The sequence below is a fragment of the Strix aluco genome, chromosome Z (assembly GCF_031877795.1).
Source record: "Strix aluco isolate bStrAlu1 chromosome Z, bStrAlu1.hap1, whole genome shotgun sequence".
Taxonomy (NCBI): Eukaryota; Metazoa; Chordata; class Aves; order Strigiformes; family Strigidae; genus Strix; species Strix aluco.
Window position 1 is genome coordinate 41,076,519 of NC_133971.1, and position 16,242 is coordinate 41,092,760.

At 42.2% G+C, this 16,242-nt stretch overlaps 1 protein-coding gene across 2 annotated transcripts in view; it reads left to right on the plus strand.

The window, feature by feature from the left end:
* The window catches only part of TJP2 (tight junction protein 2), a 67,959-nt gene continuing 51,717 nt past the window's right edge, over window positions 1–16,242 (plus strand). Inside the window, exons 1-2 of one of the 2 annotated variants that reach the window (XM_074813708.1) lie at window positions 1–604; window positions 12,738–12,854. The gene's annotated coding sequence lies outside the window, so the exon portion shown is untranslated. Of the gene's footprint in view, window positions 605–6,351; window positions 6,469–12,733; window positions 12,855–16,242 lie in introns of those variants that run through there. The other variant, XM_074813711.1, reaches the window with a different exon arrangement.

Here is a 16,242-nt window from a genome sequence, read left to right on the forward strand (position 1 = left end):
TCGGGGCCCGTCTCCCGAGCGTCGGGACGGGCTGAGACAAGCCGGGGGGGCGAGGCGGCCGGGCCGGCCCCGCCGCGGTGACTCAGCGGCGCGGAGCACCGGGCTGCGACCGGTATTTCCTGTTCCCCCGCCCGTCACCGCGTGTGCGAGAGCGCGAGCGAGCCTGAGCGCGGGAGGGGGGCAGCGGGGCGAGGTCACCCCTCAGCCGGGGCGGGGGGGTCGGCGGCCGCAGGTGGAGCCGTGCCTGCGGAGGGGACGCGTTGTCCGCCGCCCGCCACCTCCGGCCCGGCCGCCCCTGCCCCCCCCCTCTCCCCACCTCCCCACCTGCGGGCGAGGCCGGCACCTGCGGCGTGAGCCTGCCCGGACCGGCCCCGCCCCCCCCCGTCGCGGCCGCGCCGCCCCCGCCCGCGCCCCGCAGGAAATCACCCGACGCGGCGGGAGCGGCCGCAGCCGACCTGCACCCGGTGCCGCCGTCGCAGCGGGGCGGCGGGGCAGGGCTGAGGGCAGGGCGCGCAGTGCCAGCGCCGCGCCGCCTCCCGGGACATCACCTCCCGCTGCCGGACGCCGCTGCCGCCGCACCGGGGCTACTTCCGCGAGCAGGCGAGTATCCCCGCAGGGAGCGGGCTGGGCTGCCCCCGGCTCCGCGCCTCCTCCCCGCCGCTCCCCGCTCCTGGGGCAGGTGCGGCGCTTCGCCGGCCCCGTCCGGCGCCGCTGCTGCCGCTCGCCGCTCCAGGGGCCGCGCTGCGGGAAGAGCTGCGCGACTTCTCACTTTCCCTCCATTGTGTGCTCTGGATTTTCCTCCCCTCCCCCCTACCCCTTCATTCCTCGGGCGCACTTTGCCGCCTTTGTCCGCGGGACCCGGGGCGGGGGCTGCCCTCCCGCCGCGGGGGACACCCACAATCCCCCCCCCCCGCTCCCTCCGCTGCCGCCGCCGCGCACCTAGGGCGCGGGAGCCGCCGGGCTCGGGTCGGGGATCGGCTTTTCCCTAACGGGATTAAGCGGCTCTCGGTGACTTTTTCCGTGCTAAGTACTTTCCGGGAGAGCTGATACTGCGTGGGAAGTGGGAGAGATGTCACCGATGAATCAGGGTTTTTGTTTAGCCGGGTTTTTTCCCCTCAGGAGGGGCGGGTCCCCCGGCGGGCGCACACCCCAGGCGACGGGGGCTCGAGTTGCCTTTGTTACACGCAGAATTCCTGAAATCTTTATGTTGGCACATCCCGAGTGGATTCCAGCCGTGCCTTGGGCTTTGGCTAAGTGGGTCAGGGGAAGTTTCAAGTTAACAGTGAACTGTAAAACAAAGGAACAGGCAGTTCCAGGAGCCAAACGCCTGATTGCCCTCTTGAAGTGCCTTGGCATCGGCCTTGTTTTCGCTGCTGGAGCCCCAGGTACATTAGATTTGCATCGTGGATGTCAAGGTTGATCTACCAGTGGCATGCACATGCTTTATTAGAAAACTCTGCCCTTACTTTCCCCCTACGTGAAATCTGTTTCCTCTGCGTGTTTTTCCAGGATGAAAAAGTACACGCTGTCTGAACATACTTGTGTAAGAGTTGTATACTCATCTTTCAGATTGGTTTTCTGAAAACTTCCATAACTCCAGTGTTGCTTTCTAATTATGACTCACTTAAAACACGTGAAATCTCTGAATAACCTGCTTCCCTAGCTTCAGTTTATAAACTGGTGTCGAATCCAGCAGTTAGGATGGTATTTGAAAGCTCTCAGCACCACATCTGTGCTTCAGCAGAGGCCACCAAAGGTCTGCTTTGTTTCAACCTTTGGATGTAATGATCAAGGTGGGACGGTTTGAAACTTATTAAAATGATTTACCTTTTCTTTTACTCAGCAAGGTTTTGTTCTAAAGGTTTAGGATTGTGATTCAGCTGTGGTTCAAAGAAAGGAAAAGAAAAACAAACACGTGCTATGACTGATAAAATTGCTTCTTTTGTTTCTAAAGCATTCATAGTCTAAAGATCCATCTATAAACTCTTCCAAGCAGTGACCCTTGTTAGGATCCATGAGGTCTGCATGGCAAGAATAAGGTACTGGAAAGCGTGGGAAGTTTGCTTACATAAATTGGTATTCATTGATAGATCATCAGGCTGTTTGAGGAGACTTGGAAACGCTTTGCATGTAGTAAGCGTGTGTGTGCCATTTTGACATGGTCAGTAAGATTTATAACTAGTATAATAAATTATAAGATTTATAATTAGTATCACCTAGTGCTTGTGAGGACTTTCATCAGGCTTCTGTGGAAGCTTTCTGCATGTATTTGGCTTTTAGGTAAGTGTACTGTTACAATTGCTTCCAGACTGTTACATTCAAACATCATCTTATACCCTAAACATTGCATTCAGGTAATGATAGTGACTCCTCCCCTTTGCAAAAGGAAATCACTCTGGATTAGAGAAACTGCAACTAACTTTAATTACATTCTGCATTGCCCTGTATCACAGTATCAGTAACTGCTACTGTGCTCAGTGCTACTACACTGGGTTTTTGTGACTAAAGATGAGTATTGGGAATTATGCAGTGGGTTTAGGATGATCCCAATACTTTGCATGAACTATAATCTCAATAGAGCTCTTCAGAGTGAGGCATCAAAGTAATTAAGTGTCTGATACTTTCTTGATTGCTTAATCCCCCCTTTTCTGGTTCAGTGTCTTCTAAGGACAACCAGGAAATCTTCCTTAGTGATTGAAAAAATGTTTAGGCACTGACACAGTTCACAAAATGGGACGTTTCGTACTTCTATAAAATCTAGATGCCTAAAAGCATCAGAAAGTTCCTGGATCATGGTAATCCTCAACTGGGGAATGGCCTAATATTCCAGAACTACTTCAAAGCCGCATTTAAGAGCAAATCTAGATGGTGGCATTTGTGTGTGTGTGTTTAAACAGTTACCAACGTTGTCTGTCTCCAGAACTTCCTTGTAGGGTAAAGGAAATCTCTTGTTACAAGACTGTTCTCTTTTAATTGCTGGAATAATAGTATTTACATTCTCAAGACGGTGTAACTTTTGTCATGCCTTAGCTGCATCAGTTTCATCCTATTGTAGTAATCCTGGAACCAGTCATTCTAATAACAGGGGAAAGAAAGCACTGACATGGTGTAACAGCTATGGCTTGTTGAGGTTAGAGACTTCCCTGGCTGGTTGATTTTCAAACGGGTATGAAAATACTCATTGTCGGGAAAAATGAATTTATTAAATCTCAATATCAGCCGCATAAGGCCTGTGAACCTCCATTCCAAATTGCAGCGAATTTCTGTGAACTTTAGAAGACTCCTCAAAAAATAAGGCAATCTATGTGTAAAACAAATGTTTATGGCAATAACGATATAGGGCATAATTTTTAGGCCCGTCTTCTAATATATATGGATCTTGCCATAGTGAATAATGCAAATGGCGCGTTACCTACAAAGGTTGCAGTACCAAAGTGGGTATGACTTTTGGTTTTGCATGACCATGCTGACATGTACACACCAGTGCATGTCAGCTTTCACAGCTAAGGGTTTGGTTTCAGTCCTACAACCAAGTACTCTTAAGTTGTTTGGGAATCCTCATAGAAGTACTCGGGTTTAATTTCTACACAGACTTTTCTCCCAGATGCTTTTGTCAAAATAGAGCTGTTCAACCACCGGGTGCTTTCCTCGATTATCTGAACCTATCCTCTTCCTCAGAGCAGCACTGTGTTAAATCCTTGTGTCTGTTCCCTTGTAAAGTGTGCTTGCTTCGTGTCTTCAGAGTCTTTGGAGCCTTCTGTTGCCCTTTGGTGGTCTTTTACCAGTACCTGAAGATGTAAATTATCATTTAGAACTTGTTGCAAGAATTCATTTATTTTATCAAACAAAACTTGCATTTAACAGTAGAGGTCTGAGGTTGTTTTTAACTTAAATATTGCATAATTAACACGGGTACTGACTGCAGTATGGGAATGAAACAGCTTCATGCAGCAGTAAAGACCACTCCAGGTCATTTCACAGCTTCAGATATTAATGTTTGGGTTGTTTTTTAGTTGCATTGTTACTGTTGCTTTTTGTTTTCTTTTAAATCAGGTGATTGCTTTCTGAAAGTGCACACTGCTGAGGAGTATTGTAGATTTCTGTTTCAAATGAGAATGCAGACTGTGGCAACTCCTTTCTGTCCAGCATTAGATGACCCTTGCAGTTGTGAACATGTTTAGGATGTTTATGATCCAAGCCTAGAAATGACAGAGTGAGCTGTGGGAGCTCTGGGCTGGTATCTTGTACAGCATCTACCCTGGTGTGTATTCATCAGCTGCAGGCTTTGTTTTTAGGAAACATGAGCTACCCAAGTCTTCCTGAATTTAGGTCAGCATTGTCATTGTGTATTTGAGTGTTGGAACCTCAGATAACCATGATTCCTAATCTAGGAAGAAAATGAAACTCATTATGTGCTGTATTTTCACATGTATAAGTGAAAATGACAAACAAAAATACTGTGTGAGGCAATAGTAGGGCCAGTAAGTACTGTGCAAGGAAAAATGCAAATCCCCTTTTGTTATGATTTTTCCCAGTGCCTGCTCCCTTTCCATGCTTTTGTCTTTGCTTCTGTTTTGCACCAGAAATCCAGAACTGCTTTTGAGAAATTTATTCTTATTTCTTAAAGGTATGCAAATTATCTTGGGTGTGGTCTATATACATGTGAAATGCCAGATTTAGGATGTCTAGTTAAGTGTGGGTATGTTTTCATTAAGATAGGCATGAGTTCAGATATTTTGGACCACTTTGGATTTTTACTCAGATTGGCTCAATAATACCTCTCCCAAAAGCTTTCTGTTGTCATTACTCTGGCATATCAAACTAATTCTTTAATGTCAGCCTGCATTGTATTGATAAACTGAGCCTGAACTCAACAATGTTCAGCTTCGTCTAAACCAACATTTCACATATTTGTTCAAGCTATTTATTATTTGCTTTGTTAGCTTGTTTTTCTTTTCTTGTTTTGGGTTTTTTTAAGAGACATTACAGAAAACCCATAAATCTCTCTTGCACATCACTGTTAACAGCAAGGCTGTCTGCAGTCCGGCTTGCTCTCTCTCTATTCTTACATCTGCTTCATCATCTAGTTCTGCTTAATAGCCAGCAGATTTGACTGCTGGTGTCTCTAGCCTCCTTAGCACAACTTTGTAAGCTGATTCGGAGAATCTCCAGGAACATATGGACTGTTCAGGCAAGGGATGATCTCTAAGGAGGGGCCAAAAGCAGCTGCAATCCATGAAGCTGTGTGAAAGTTTCCTGGTCCTCCTCTTTCCATGAAACCATTCCCGTCCCCAGTCTGATCCTTGATGCTCTTTACCTCAAGATTGTTTCAAGAGATCAAGCTTTTACATATAGGTTGATTGTTTTTCAAGCTATTTCTAGCTATATGGCCCAAACAAAACACATGTATATTCTGGAAGTTAACTATTGTCTGTCATAGTTATTCTTGTCACCCGAGAAAAAGCATGTAGGAAAAGACCTTCGTTTCAAAAGGATTTTGTCTCTTTCAAAAGGTGGAAAGTAATTTGTGGCTACGTTGGGCAATGGTTGTCTCCCTTGTAGTTGGGTCTGAAGTGACTGAAGATGTGGTCATGCTTCTGTCATCAGTTTACATGAAGTATGCTCTACATTTAATTAAGGGAGTATGACTGTTTTCATCTGTCAAGGATTAGAGCAAAAGGAAGCTTTCGCTTTGATCTCATAAGTGCTTCTTTAATGCAGAAAACAGCTGCTGTCATTCTTTCCCCATTCCCAGAAATGCCTTATTTTCCAAACCATCCACTGCCATTGAGTGTACAGTTTTTACAGTGTGAATGAAAATAAGCAAACTTCAGAACTGCTTTTGCAAAAGTCATCTGTAGAATTTTAGCTGGATTGAAATCACTGACCCATGACTGAAACATTGGTGGTTTTTTTTTCCTGTTTCAGCTAAGGAAGCACAGAAAAAAAAGAGTAGGGAACTTTGGACAGATGAAGAAAAGCTGACAGTTTTCATTCACATCTTTCCCTATAGCCAGTGTAGCTTGGTAAGGCTATGATAAGTGCTCCAAGCCTTTGGGTATGTTGCCACAATATGCTGTATCAATTTGATAGAAATGCATGTTACTAGATTTCTTCTATTTTGTAAACTGATTAGTAATTAATGTGAGAGATCCATAGGGAGAGGGTTAGCAGAGAATGCAAATACAGTGAATAAACAATTAATCTTTTTAGCTGAACTGTGAGGTGGTTTCTTACTGTTAATCTTTTTGGATTTGGCTGAAGAACATTAGTTCCTGAAGTTGACACAAATATTTTTCTTAACAGATTAATTCTTAGCTTATGTTTGTTCACTTGTGTGTTCCCACTTAGGAAAATTGCAGTGTGTTCTTTCCAATAAAACTTGGTGTTTGTTCTTCCTGAAAAAAAATACAAAGCCAGGAGAAGGGAAGTGGGTGATAACTCCCCGACAGGAAACAATAGATGAAGGTATGTTTTAGACCTTTTGTTTGCTCTGCAAAAGCCATCCTTCACTAACAATGGATGTACTAGCAGCTTGGAATTTCTGTTTTCAAATAAAGTTGATAAAGTGTGAGTCAGTCTTAATCCCTCTGGATACCCGGAGATTTCATGAACCATTTAGCCAAAAGCAGTACTTCGGACTAACTTGTACTTACTGTGTGAGCTTGGCTTCTCTGTGTACAAGGCTATTTGTGGGGCACCTGTTCCAGTCAGAATTAACTGGATTTGCCCAAAGAGACAAGAGATGGACCAGAGCTGCATGAAATGCTTTTTAGACTTTGCATAGGACTCTGGCTTTGAAAAGTACTTTGGGGAAGTTTTTGTAAGAACTATTTCTTAGATCTATAAGGGGAAAATTTAGACTTTAAAAAGTGTTTTGAGGAGGGGGACACACAGAAAAGTACCAAAACTTCATAGAAGAAATTGTAGTGATACTGATGTTGCTAACAAACTTTGACTTTGAGAAAAGACTGGATTTTATCAAAATGTTTCTGCATTTAAATAAAATTGAATATTGTTGTGGACTGCTACAGTCAGAAGGTTCTTAAATACTGAAATACTCAAAAAACTGCCCATTTTTGCCTTGTTTTTTCCTGGTCAGTATAACCTTTGCAATAGAGTTGCCAAAGCTATCAGAAGTTAGGATGCATGTAGGCTTAATGATGTTAGCTGTGCTTGCAGACTTCTAGTAGTATTTTGCTTTCCTAAGATTCTGTTGTGGTCTGAGCTCAGAGGACATCTGAACACCACACAGCCACTCACTTCCCCCTTCCCCCCCCAGCTCTGGGAAGGAAGAAGGCAAAAGGCTTGGGAATCGAGATAAGGACAGGGAGGGATGATCTCATCCATTAAGGCACAGGCAAAAGACAGGCTCGTTAGGGGAAGAAAAAAAGAACATAAATTTAATACAGATAATAACAACAACAACATGTGACAGACAGAGTAGGACCATGAGAAGCATTACCATAATCTTGAAAACACCTTTCCCCATCCCTCCCTTCTTCCCGGGCCCAGCTCTGCTCACAGTTTTTCTACCTCCTCCCTCCCAAGCAGTGCAGGGGGCAGGAAATGGGGCATGCAGTCAGCCCTGCCTCTTTCTTCCACCGCAGGGAGGGGGCTGGAACTTCTGGCATTCCTCCCCTGTTCCAGCGCAGTCCCCCTCTCACAGGAGACAGTCCTCCACAAACCAACTCCAACATGAGTCACTCCCACAGGCGTGTGGGTCACCCCCACGTGTTGCAATCCTCCCAGCACTGAACTACAACACTGGGGGCTTTGTCCTACAGGGTCCCGGCCGCCTTCAGGTGCAGTCACCTGTCCCGGCGTGGGGCCCCTCACAGGCCACAAATCAGCATCTGCTCCACAGCAGACCCCCATGGGTAGCAGGGGAGCGGCCCTGCCATCTCACCACGGGATACAGGGGAGTCTCTGCTCCAGTGCACTCCCCCCTTCCTCCTCCATTTTCCCACTGACTTCCATGTTCGCAGAGGTGTCCTCCTCACAACTTCGACTCCTCCTCCCATGTTCCCCTTCTTATATACGTTATCGCAGAGTCGCAGCCGTCGCTAACTGGCTTGACCTTGGTGCAAAGGCGGGTCTGACTTGGAGCTGGGGGAGCTTTGAGAAGGTTCTCACAGGGGACCACCGCTGTAGCCCCTTCCCCTGCTACCAAAAAACCCTGCCACTCACTCAAACCGAGACAGCTTCTTAATACTCTGTATACAGATGTTTGAAGTTGTAGTTAAGTGCTTTTTTTGCTGGACCTGGAGAAGTAATTATTGGCTTAATTTCATTTCTGTTTTTAATATATTAATTATCTTAATGCATCACAAATTTTCAGACTGCATATTGCTTACATATGAGCATGCAACTAGGTAGGTGAAAACTAAATATTTTCCTCTGACAGATGTTTGTAGTGGTACTACCTGAATCTAAAAGATGCTTGATTTTATTTTGCTCTTCCAAGATGAATTCCATGGATTACTGTTTAGTAATAACTTGAGATAGTTCAGTGTATGCATGTGTTAACATAAACTACAAATGTGAATGAATATTAAACACCAAATAAAGGTAACACAGGATTGTAAGTAATGTAGGACCTGGCAATGGTTATAAAAATCTTGTTGTTAAGAGTGGGATATTTTACAGTATAAGAAATGAAAACTAGCGGTTTTCATCTTAGCATCTAAATAAGTAGCATGCAATAAAAAGTCACCCCAACAGAAATATAGACATGTCTAATAATACTACAGAATAACTAACATGTGCGGTTTACAGAGGGGTTTGTGGCTGAAGTCCAGTCTTCCTATCCCATCTGTTCTTTTTACATTTTTATCTATATTACTGCGTAAGTACATAATACTGATCTATTATATAATTATATATAAAACATTCATATCTTACTTAGTATCTAGGTAGCATTACAACAACATTTCCTTAGTCTTTTTGCAATCAAGTACGTCTTTCTTAATACTGCAATTTGTCAGTACTGCAGCATTTCGAAAATGTCACTGTTGCTTCAACATGTGTATCTGTCTCCACCTTTGTGTTAGTACCTGAGGTGTTTGGCACACATAGCTACTTACCTCATGGCTAGAACAATTTTGACGTGCAAAGTGGCTTATGGCATTGTGTGAGGCACATTTGAATGACTAGTGGATATCATAATGGCAGTCTCTAGCTTTCTTAATTCTGTACAAGCCACGTAAGGAAATATTTCCCCATGCCTCTTCTGAACATATCAGATAAATCCCTTGTAACACTTCCAATGCACAGAGCTTTCTGGGGCTGAGGAGGAAATTTGAAGCAAAAGCTATTTTTGTCAGTCACAGTGTCTAAAACAGTCTCAAGTTTTCTGTGCAGATTTCTCCTATTCCCTGGATGGATTTGACAGAGAAGTTACCTAGTGCTCCATTAGTACTTGAAAGATTATAGACAGCAGAGATTTAGCAAAGGATTAGTCAACTGTAGAGTGTGCATTATCCGTCCAGGCTTAGAACCATGATTGTCTCTTCAATCGTTTTCATTAGTGTCTTATTCAAAGATCGAATTATGTAACAATGACGTTCCTGGGGAATCTGGTAGGAGTTTTGCTTTGTTTTTTCTCTTCTGCTAACTCTCCAAGCCTGGGAGAGGGGGGAAGAAGCATTATTTTTACGCTCCAAACTCACAGCATGTTTTAAAAAACAGCAGTTCAGATAAGTGAAGAGGCATGACTTCAGTTGCAGCATGTGCATTTGAATGATAACTTAGTGTGGTGGAACTCTTGAGAGAGGCAGGATGCGGTACAAGAAATACATAACTATTTTAGAAGCAGCAATAGGTATTACTCCCCTTAACAAGAGGGAGCTGCTTCCTGAGGGTAGACATGCAAATTTGTGGCAACATCCAGGGTAAGTGTTAAAAAACAGTCAGTGAGTAACTATGGGAAAACCTGTGCTTACCTTGTTCATGCCATTTTAAAACTTGTTATCAGAAAAGAGGAGAATCGTTCATAAAACAGGTAACTTTTTTTGTACCTTCTAAATGGTGTGTCTTCTGCAGGTGTGGTTAAACTTTGTGGTTTCATTAGAAATTTCTTTATACTTCTTGTCCTTGGCTAGCAGAATAAGTAGGAGAAGGTATTATTTCTAAATCAGGAGTTTGCTGAAGAACAGAAAGGATAAACAGGTGTATACTCATCAGAATGAAAATTAAATGGTTGTTTTGTGTTTATTGCCTGATGTGTGCATGTGTGCATTCCCCCTCCCTCCCATTTAATAATGTACCTATTTTAATTTTATTCATGAGAGAACTAGCATCTTCCGAAAGTGGAAAAGAAAAATACTTTCCTCGGTGTGTGCAGCTTTCCTTCTCTGCTAGGAAGAGAGAAAATACACTGATGCCAACAGTTTCCAGCCTCTTATTAACACAAGTATTCTTCAATTTGGTCCTAGGTTTCTGATATCGTGTTAATGAGTGCTTGTAGGGCTTTTTGCTAAAAATCTGCCCATTAAAAGGGGTTCTTATCACAATGTATTTGGATACAGGACAGTGGAGAGTCCTAGACTGTGACTTCCTTTGATTGTTTCATCTAAGTTACCTACAGGCCAATCCAGTTTGAATTTTGCAGCCACTCTTTACATGTCGATAAAACGGTATGTGATTGCTCTTGATACTTTGAGGAGCTGCATTGGAAAGTAATGGTACATTCTTGCAGAATTCCTCTTTGTTTTCAAGCAGATTTGTTTGGCCACAGCTTGAAACAAGCCATCTAAAACCGAAACTTGCTAACTAATCCATTATTTTTTGTTTTGTAACTGTGACTGCTTGGCTTTCATCTACTACTGACTGTTAGTATCAAAGTGCAAAAGACACTACCCTGCTAATACTTGTTTTTCTTTCCAGCATTCTTAATAGGGCATCGCCCTCCTTTCAGGGAGAGGTTTAGTTAATACGATTGTTGTACACACTTGGAATTCCAAACTGGTTAAGATGTATTTGGATTATGTTTGGATTGCCATTCCACCAGTTTCACAAAAGCAGAAAAGCTGTTGTCATTGGACTGTAATAGGGATCCCTTTTATGTTTTGATTAAAACTCTCAGGGAACTAAAGGTTGATAACCAACAATTGTGACAAAGTAAACTGAGTTGAAGAAAAGAGCACTGTTCTTTTTGTAGCTGGAGACTGCTTATTCTAGACAATGAAATAAGAAAAATTTAATAACTCACATTGCTAACATCAGCTTATCACTCAGCTTCTAGAGGTACCCTGTCTTATTCATATAAAAATGGTGTTTTAAAAATGTGTGTGTGTGTGTGGGGGGGGAAAACCTACTATGAGACAGTTTCCAAAACCTAATACTGTATGTAGGATATAGAGGTTCTCATCAGTCATCTCCTCACTGCACAAATTCAGGTGCACGCTTAACTCAAATACTTCCTTTATTTCTCTTAATCATCTCCTAAAATAAAAAATAACATTAGAGTGTGATGCCAGCTTCAGTGCCATCAGTTGAAAGTTGTGAAAATCCTGATTAAAAACCCAAACTAAGGCACAAAAGAAAGCAGAAAATGCAAGTACATTATTTTGCTAAGGTATTAATTTACATTTACATATCAAAGGCATTGTAAAGTATGTTCTTCTACCTCCATTTTTGCTTGGAATAGTGATGTGATTTCTGTGACAGATCAATTCTTACAACTTTTGGCATCTTCATGCAGAGGCAAAGTGATGACAGCAGTGGTAGTTTGGGTTTAGCTTGCTTGTGAACTAAGAATAAAAAAACCCACATATACATTGTAGAGGGAAAAAAAAAACCCAAAACAAACCCAAACCTGTTACAGGTATGGGTAAGATACTCTTCTAGGGAAGTCTGGCTATATTCTTCTTTGAAGATGGAGCACTTAGTAATGATGCTCTTTGAGAAGAACTAAGATGATCAAGATGTGTGGTGGTTTTCTTTTAAAAACAAAACAAAACCCACCAACAAACCCTAACCACTGGCTTCTCTTTCTATTTCTGTCAAAAGTTCCTCCTTCATCTTAGCTAAACCGTACATTTTTTGTTTTCCTACACAGGATAATCAAGGGCTAGGATAAGGGGTGGGAGGGAGGAGGAGCCCTCTGACAAAGATGCTGAGTCAAAGCTAACATACAGCTTGTGCAGAAGAGGGCTAGCTGAGGCCTGATGAGCAGAAGGAGTAGAAAATTACATCGGGAATTGTTTCTTTTCTATCATTAGGCAACAGGAGTTGTTAAGGTACCGATATAAATCACTGGAGTGCATGTATCTGATTGTTCTTACTGAGATTATGCTCAAGATGTGATGCTTTTACTATCTTAGTGTTGTACAGTTTGTGCAAACTAAGCTATCAGACTAAGACTAAATTAAAACAAAAAAAACAAATGCCTTGTGGAGAGGACCAGTGCAACGAAGGGGGAATATGAGCATGCTTCCTGTCTATACCCTATTTTGTTTGCAAAAATGCATTGTTGCCTTGTGTGCAGGCTTGCGTGGATGCCTGATGAGGGACAGTACTTGAATTGAAGTTTGCAGTGTTGCTGCAAGTGTAAATATTGCCCAGTATCTCCTTTATTCAAGCACTGTTTCCACTTGATTGCCAGGGAAGCTAAAGCATGCCAACTAACCAAGGAAATAAATTTTACATTCTCTTTAGGACTTCGGTGTCCCAGGCTCCACAGTCACTCTTTTGTGATTACCCATAACTTAAATGAAACTTTGTTTTTCAGGGAGCAAGCTACTGCACTGCCATCTCCTTGTGAGTGGGACTGGGAGCACAGCTGTACATCAAGCCCAAAGCATCTCACAGCAAGCAGACAGAAGCACTCAAAAATCATCATTCCTTACAAGGTACTAGTCAAGTTTGCATTAGTTAGAACTGGCCATTAGTTTAAAACAATGGATTCTTGTCATGGTCATTTTGAACTATGCTTTTAAAAGGTTTTAAGAAACTGTACTTAATGGAATAATAGGTTGAAATTGGAACTAGTTCTTTTGGATTCCTCAAGCAACTTACAATGAGCATTTGCTGAAAGCTTGATGATGTACAACAGGCCTGCAGAAGAGGAAAGACTTCTGCAATGAACTCAGTGTTCTGCTAAAGTTATGCAAATAATAATGCACAAGCCTGTACAAGTTCATCTCTTAGCTAAACACGGGTAAAGAATGGATTTAATCTATGGTGGTGTCTTCAGCAAATATAAATATTTAGCATGAATCTGGGGATAAATAAATTACTTTAAGCATGGAGAGTAATATTAATGGCAATTGCTTAGTGACTCACTAGAGTCCTGGGAAACAGAATAGCCACACGTAGGGAGACTTGTTTTGCTGCATATTTTCTTACAATACATCATAAAGGTAAATATAATCTTTTTGGCATCTTAACCTTGCTTTTGAAACCCTTTCTCAAGTGCTTCCAGAGAGAATATCCTTTTATGTGTTGATCAAACAGGCTTGGCAGGTGACAATTTAGGAGAACAAAAGGTTTTTATGCTGGTGTGTTGCAGAACTTTGACATCTTTCATTCTTGAGAGATTAATAACTATTGCTGCTTTAGTAATTTACTTGCAAATGTGGATATCAGTTGTCCTGTCTTTCTAATTTATTATATACTTAACCAAAGCTACTCATCCATTAGTTTAATGTTCTGGGAGTGAGGGGAGAGGATGCTAGTTAATAAGACTCTAAAGACGTGATAGAAAAGATAAAAAAAAGAAAAAAAGGTGGCATTATATAAAATAACGAGCAAGCCCTGTTCACTTAGGGCACTGTGCAGGGGAAGATGTGATATGAGAAAATCAGTGAAGCATAGCTAGGCAGAAATGTCCCAGCTGAGGTCTCCAGCAGACCCTAGCATTTTCCTCAAAATAAAAAACTTTCAAGGATATGGCATGGTGTGGATACTTGCAAGCCCAACTCTTAGTGAAAGAAACTCCAGAACCATGTATCCACTTGAGAAAGATGCCTCAGAAGCTGTGTCTAGCCACCTTGCCTGTGGGCTCCCAGGAGTTGTGGAACTGGCAAGTAAACGACTGGGGTGGCTGTGTCCATCTGCTTTCTCTCTGATGACTGTTCTCACTATTCTGCCTTGGACTCTCACCAGCTCATTTCAGTTCTTCCTGAAAAACAGCACCCAGAAGTGAGCTTAATACTCTAGCTGAGACCTTGCTGTTAGTGAATAGGGCTGCAGAACTGTTTTGTTTCTTAATGAGCTCGTCAGCAGAAGGTTTGCCAGTATAAATAGGATGGGGAGGGGCAGAGCTTTGAAGCATAGGTTTAGTGCTCTAAAGGACTAACTTGTCTGGAAAACTGCTCTCTGGAGCTTTGTTTTTTAAATTCACCTCTGTATCAGAAAAGAATTAACAAAGTTTTGTGTATGTTACATCTTGTGCATTCTGCATATTCTTTTGCTTGTTCTTGATAAGTATAATGATCTCCATGAGAATGGGATCTTTTTCTTTACCGTGTTGTCTTAATTTATTTGAACCGTAACAGGTGATTACCATGGTAAAGTCTTTGATGTTGTAGGGCTTGACTTCTAGTGAGGGAAAGCAGATAAACTGCTGAAAGCAGAGGATTGTTTCACAGCCTTGCAAGGAGTAATCAAGAAGCATGGAGAAGAGAGGAAGGAAATAAGATGTGAGCAAAATGAATGTTCAAACAGAATGTGCTCAATGTGGTGCCTTCTGTTTAAAATGAACAAGCTGGGGGTGGGGAAGAGATTTCTTTTCAAGTGTGGATACCCACTTCTTTATGGTGTTTGAGGAGAAAAACAGTTCACAGTTGTGTGGTTTTGTCTGTTTAAACTACTTTGTTGTTTCATTCTGTAGAATCAACAGTACTAGCTTTTGTAGCCTCTTAAATTAATAGAGGTCAAACTGCTTATGCCAAGGAAAGTGACTTTAATTTGCCTAGTCTGTAGAGGGGGGTGTGTGGTGTGTGTGTGTGTGTTCAGGTAGAGTCACTGTTAAGTCCCTGTTTCACTCTTTAGCAATAAGTCACACTATTTCGTTTGCTTGCCATAGTACGGTAATTTTCAAGACACTGCAGTGTAGTTTAAAATCTTGCACAGATGAAAATGTGTTTAGAATAAATACTGTTTTTTTCATTCTTCCCACTATCATTTTTTATTGACTATTATCAAACACCTCTGCATATTCTCATGCTGCTTTTCATCTGTGAAATGTGCTATACATCTATATTTTCTAATTTGCATATTCTTTGCAAGGATGTAGCAACAAACAAAACAAGCAGTCTTCTGCTGTTTTTAGCAGAGTAAACCTGTGATGTGAGATCTAGCAGAACTGATGAGTAATATTTCAAACCTGTTGAGAAAAATACACTATATTACTGTATACTGTTAATGTCTAGTGCTGTTCTTAGTTGTTCCACATAAACAGCGTTTGTAACAGTAAATTTTTCTTTTTTTCATTTTTTGGAAACTTGAAATTGAGTTTATAATTGACTTAGAACAGTGCTGCTTCTTGCTTTAAATCAGTATCTACATGTTTTAAATTTTGTTGATTTAAAGTATCTAGGTAAATCTGTATGTCTTAAAATAAAAAATCCTTACCGTGAGAGCATCAAAATAGGTGGCCAGGTGAGCCACAGAGGATTTTGTACTGTTGATTATCCTGGAAGAAGTATGTATGAAGTGTGGGATGCCGTTTATGTTGGGCTCTGTGTTTCTTCCAGGGACATCTGGTGCTTTCTAAAATAACAGCCTTAGAGTTGCTGCTTTGAAAGCTGGAAGGTGTGTATACCTGTGCAACCTTACACTAGACTCGAGGTGGACAATGTACAAGACCCTGCAAGCTGTGTGCCAAAATCTTTATGCTGCATAATCACAAGCTGTACTTTGGAAGTGGAGACAAGGGGCAGGCTAATGAACATGTCATTCTGCTTTAAGCTGACATTTGAGTCATGCTGTAACCCAGGAATGATAGGCTAATTTGGGTGGAAGGGGACCTCAGGAAGTTTCTAACCCAGCCTCTTGCCCAAAACAGGGTCAGCTGTGAGATCAGAACAGGTTGCTTGGAGCTTTACCCAGCTGAGCTTTGAAAACCTCCAAGGACAGAGATGGTACAGCCTCTCTGTGCCCTGGGTCCATGGCTTGGCTGCCCTCATGGGGAAAAATTTTTCTTCTTATATCCATCTGAACCTCTCTTGTTTGAACTTTTGCCCATCGTCTCCTATCCTGTCACAACACACCACATGCTGTTAAGAACTCCTCAGC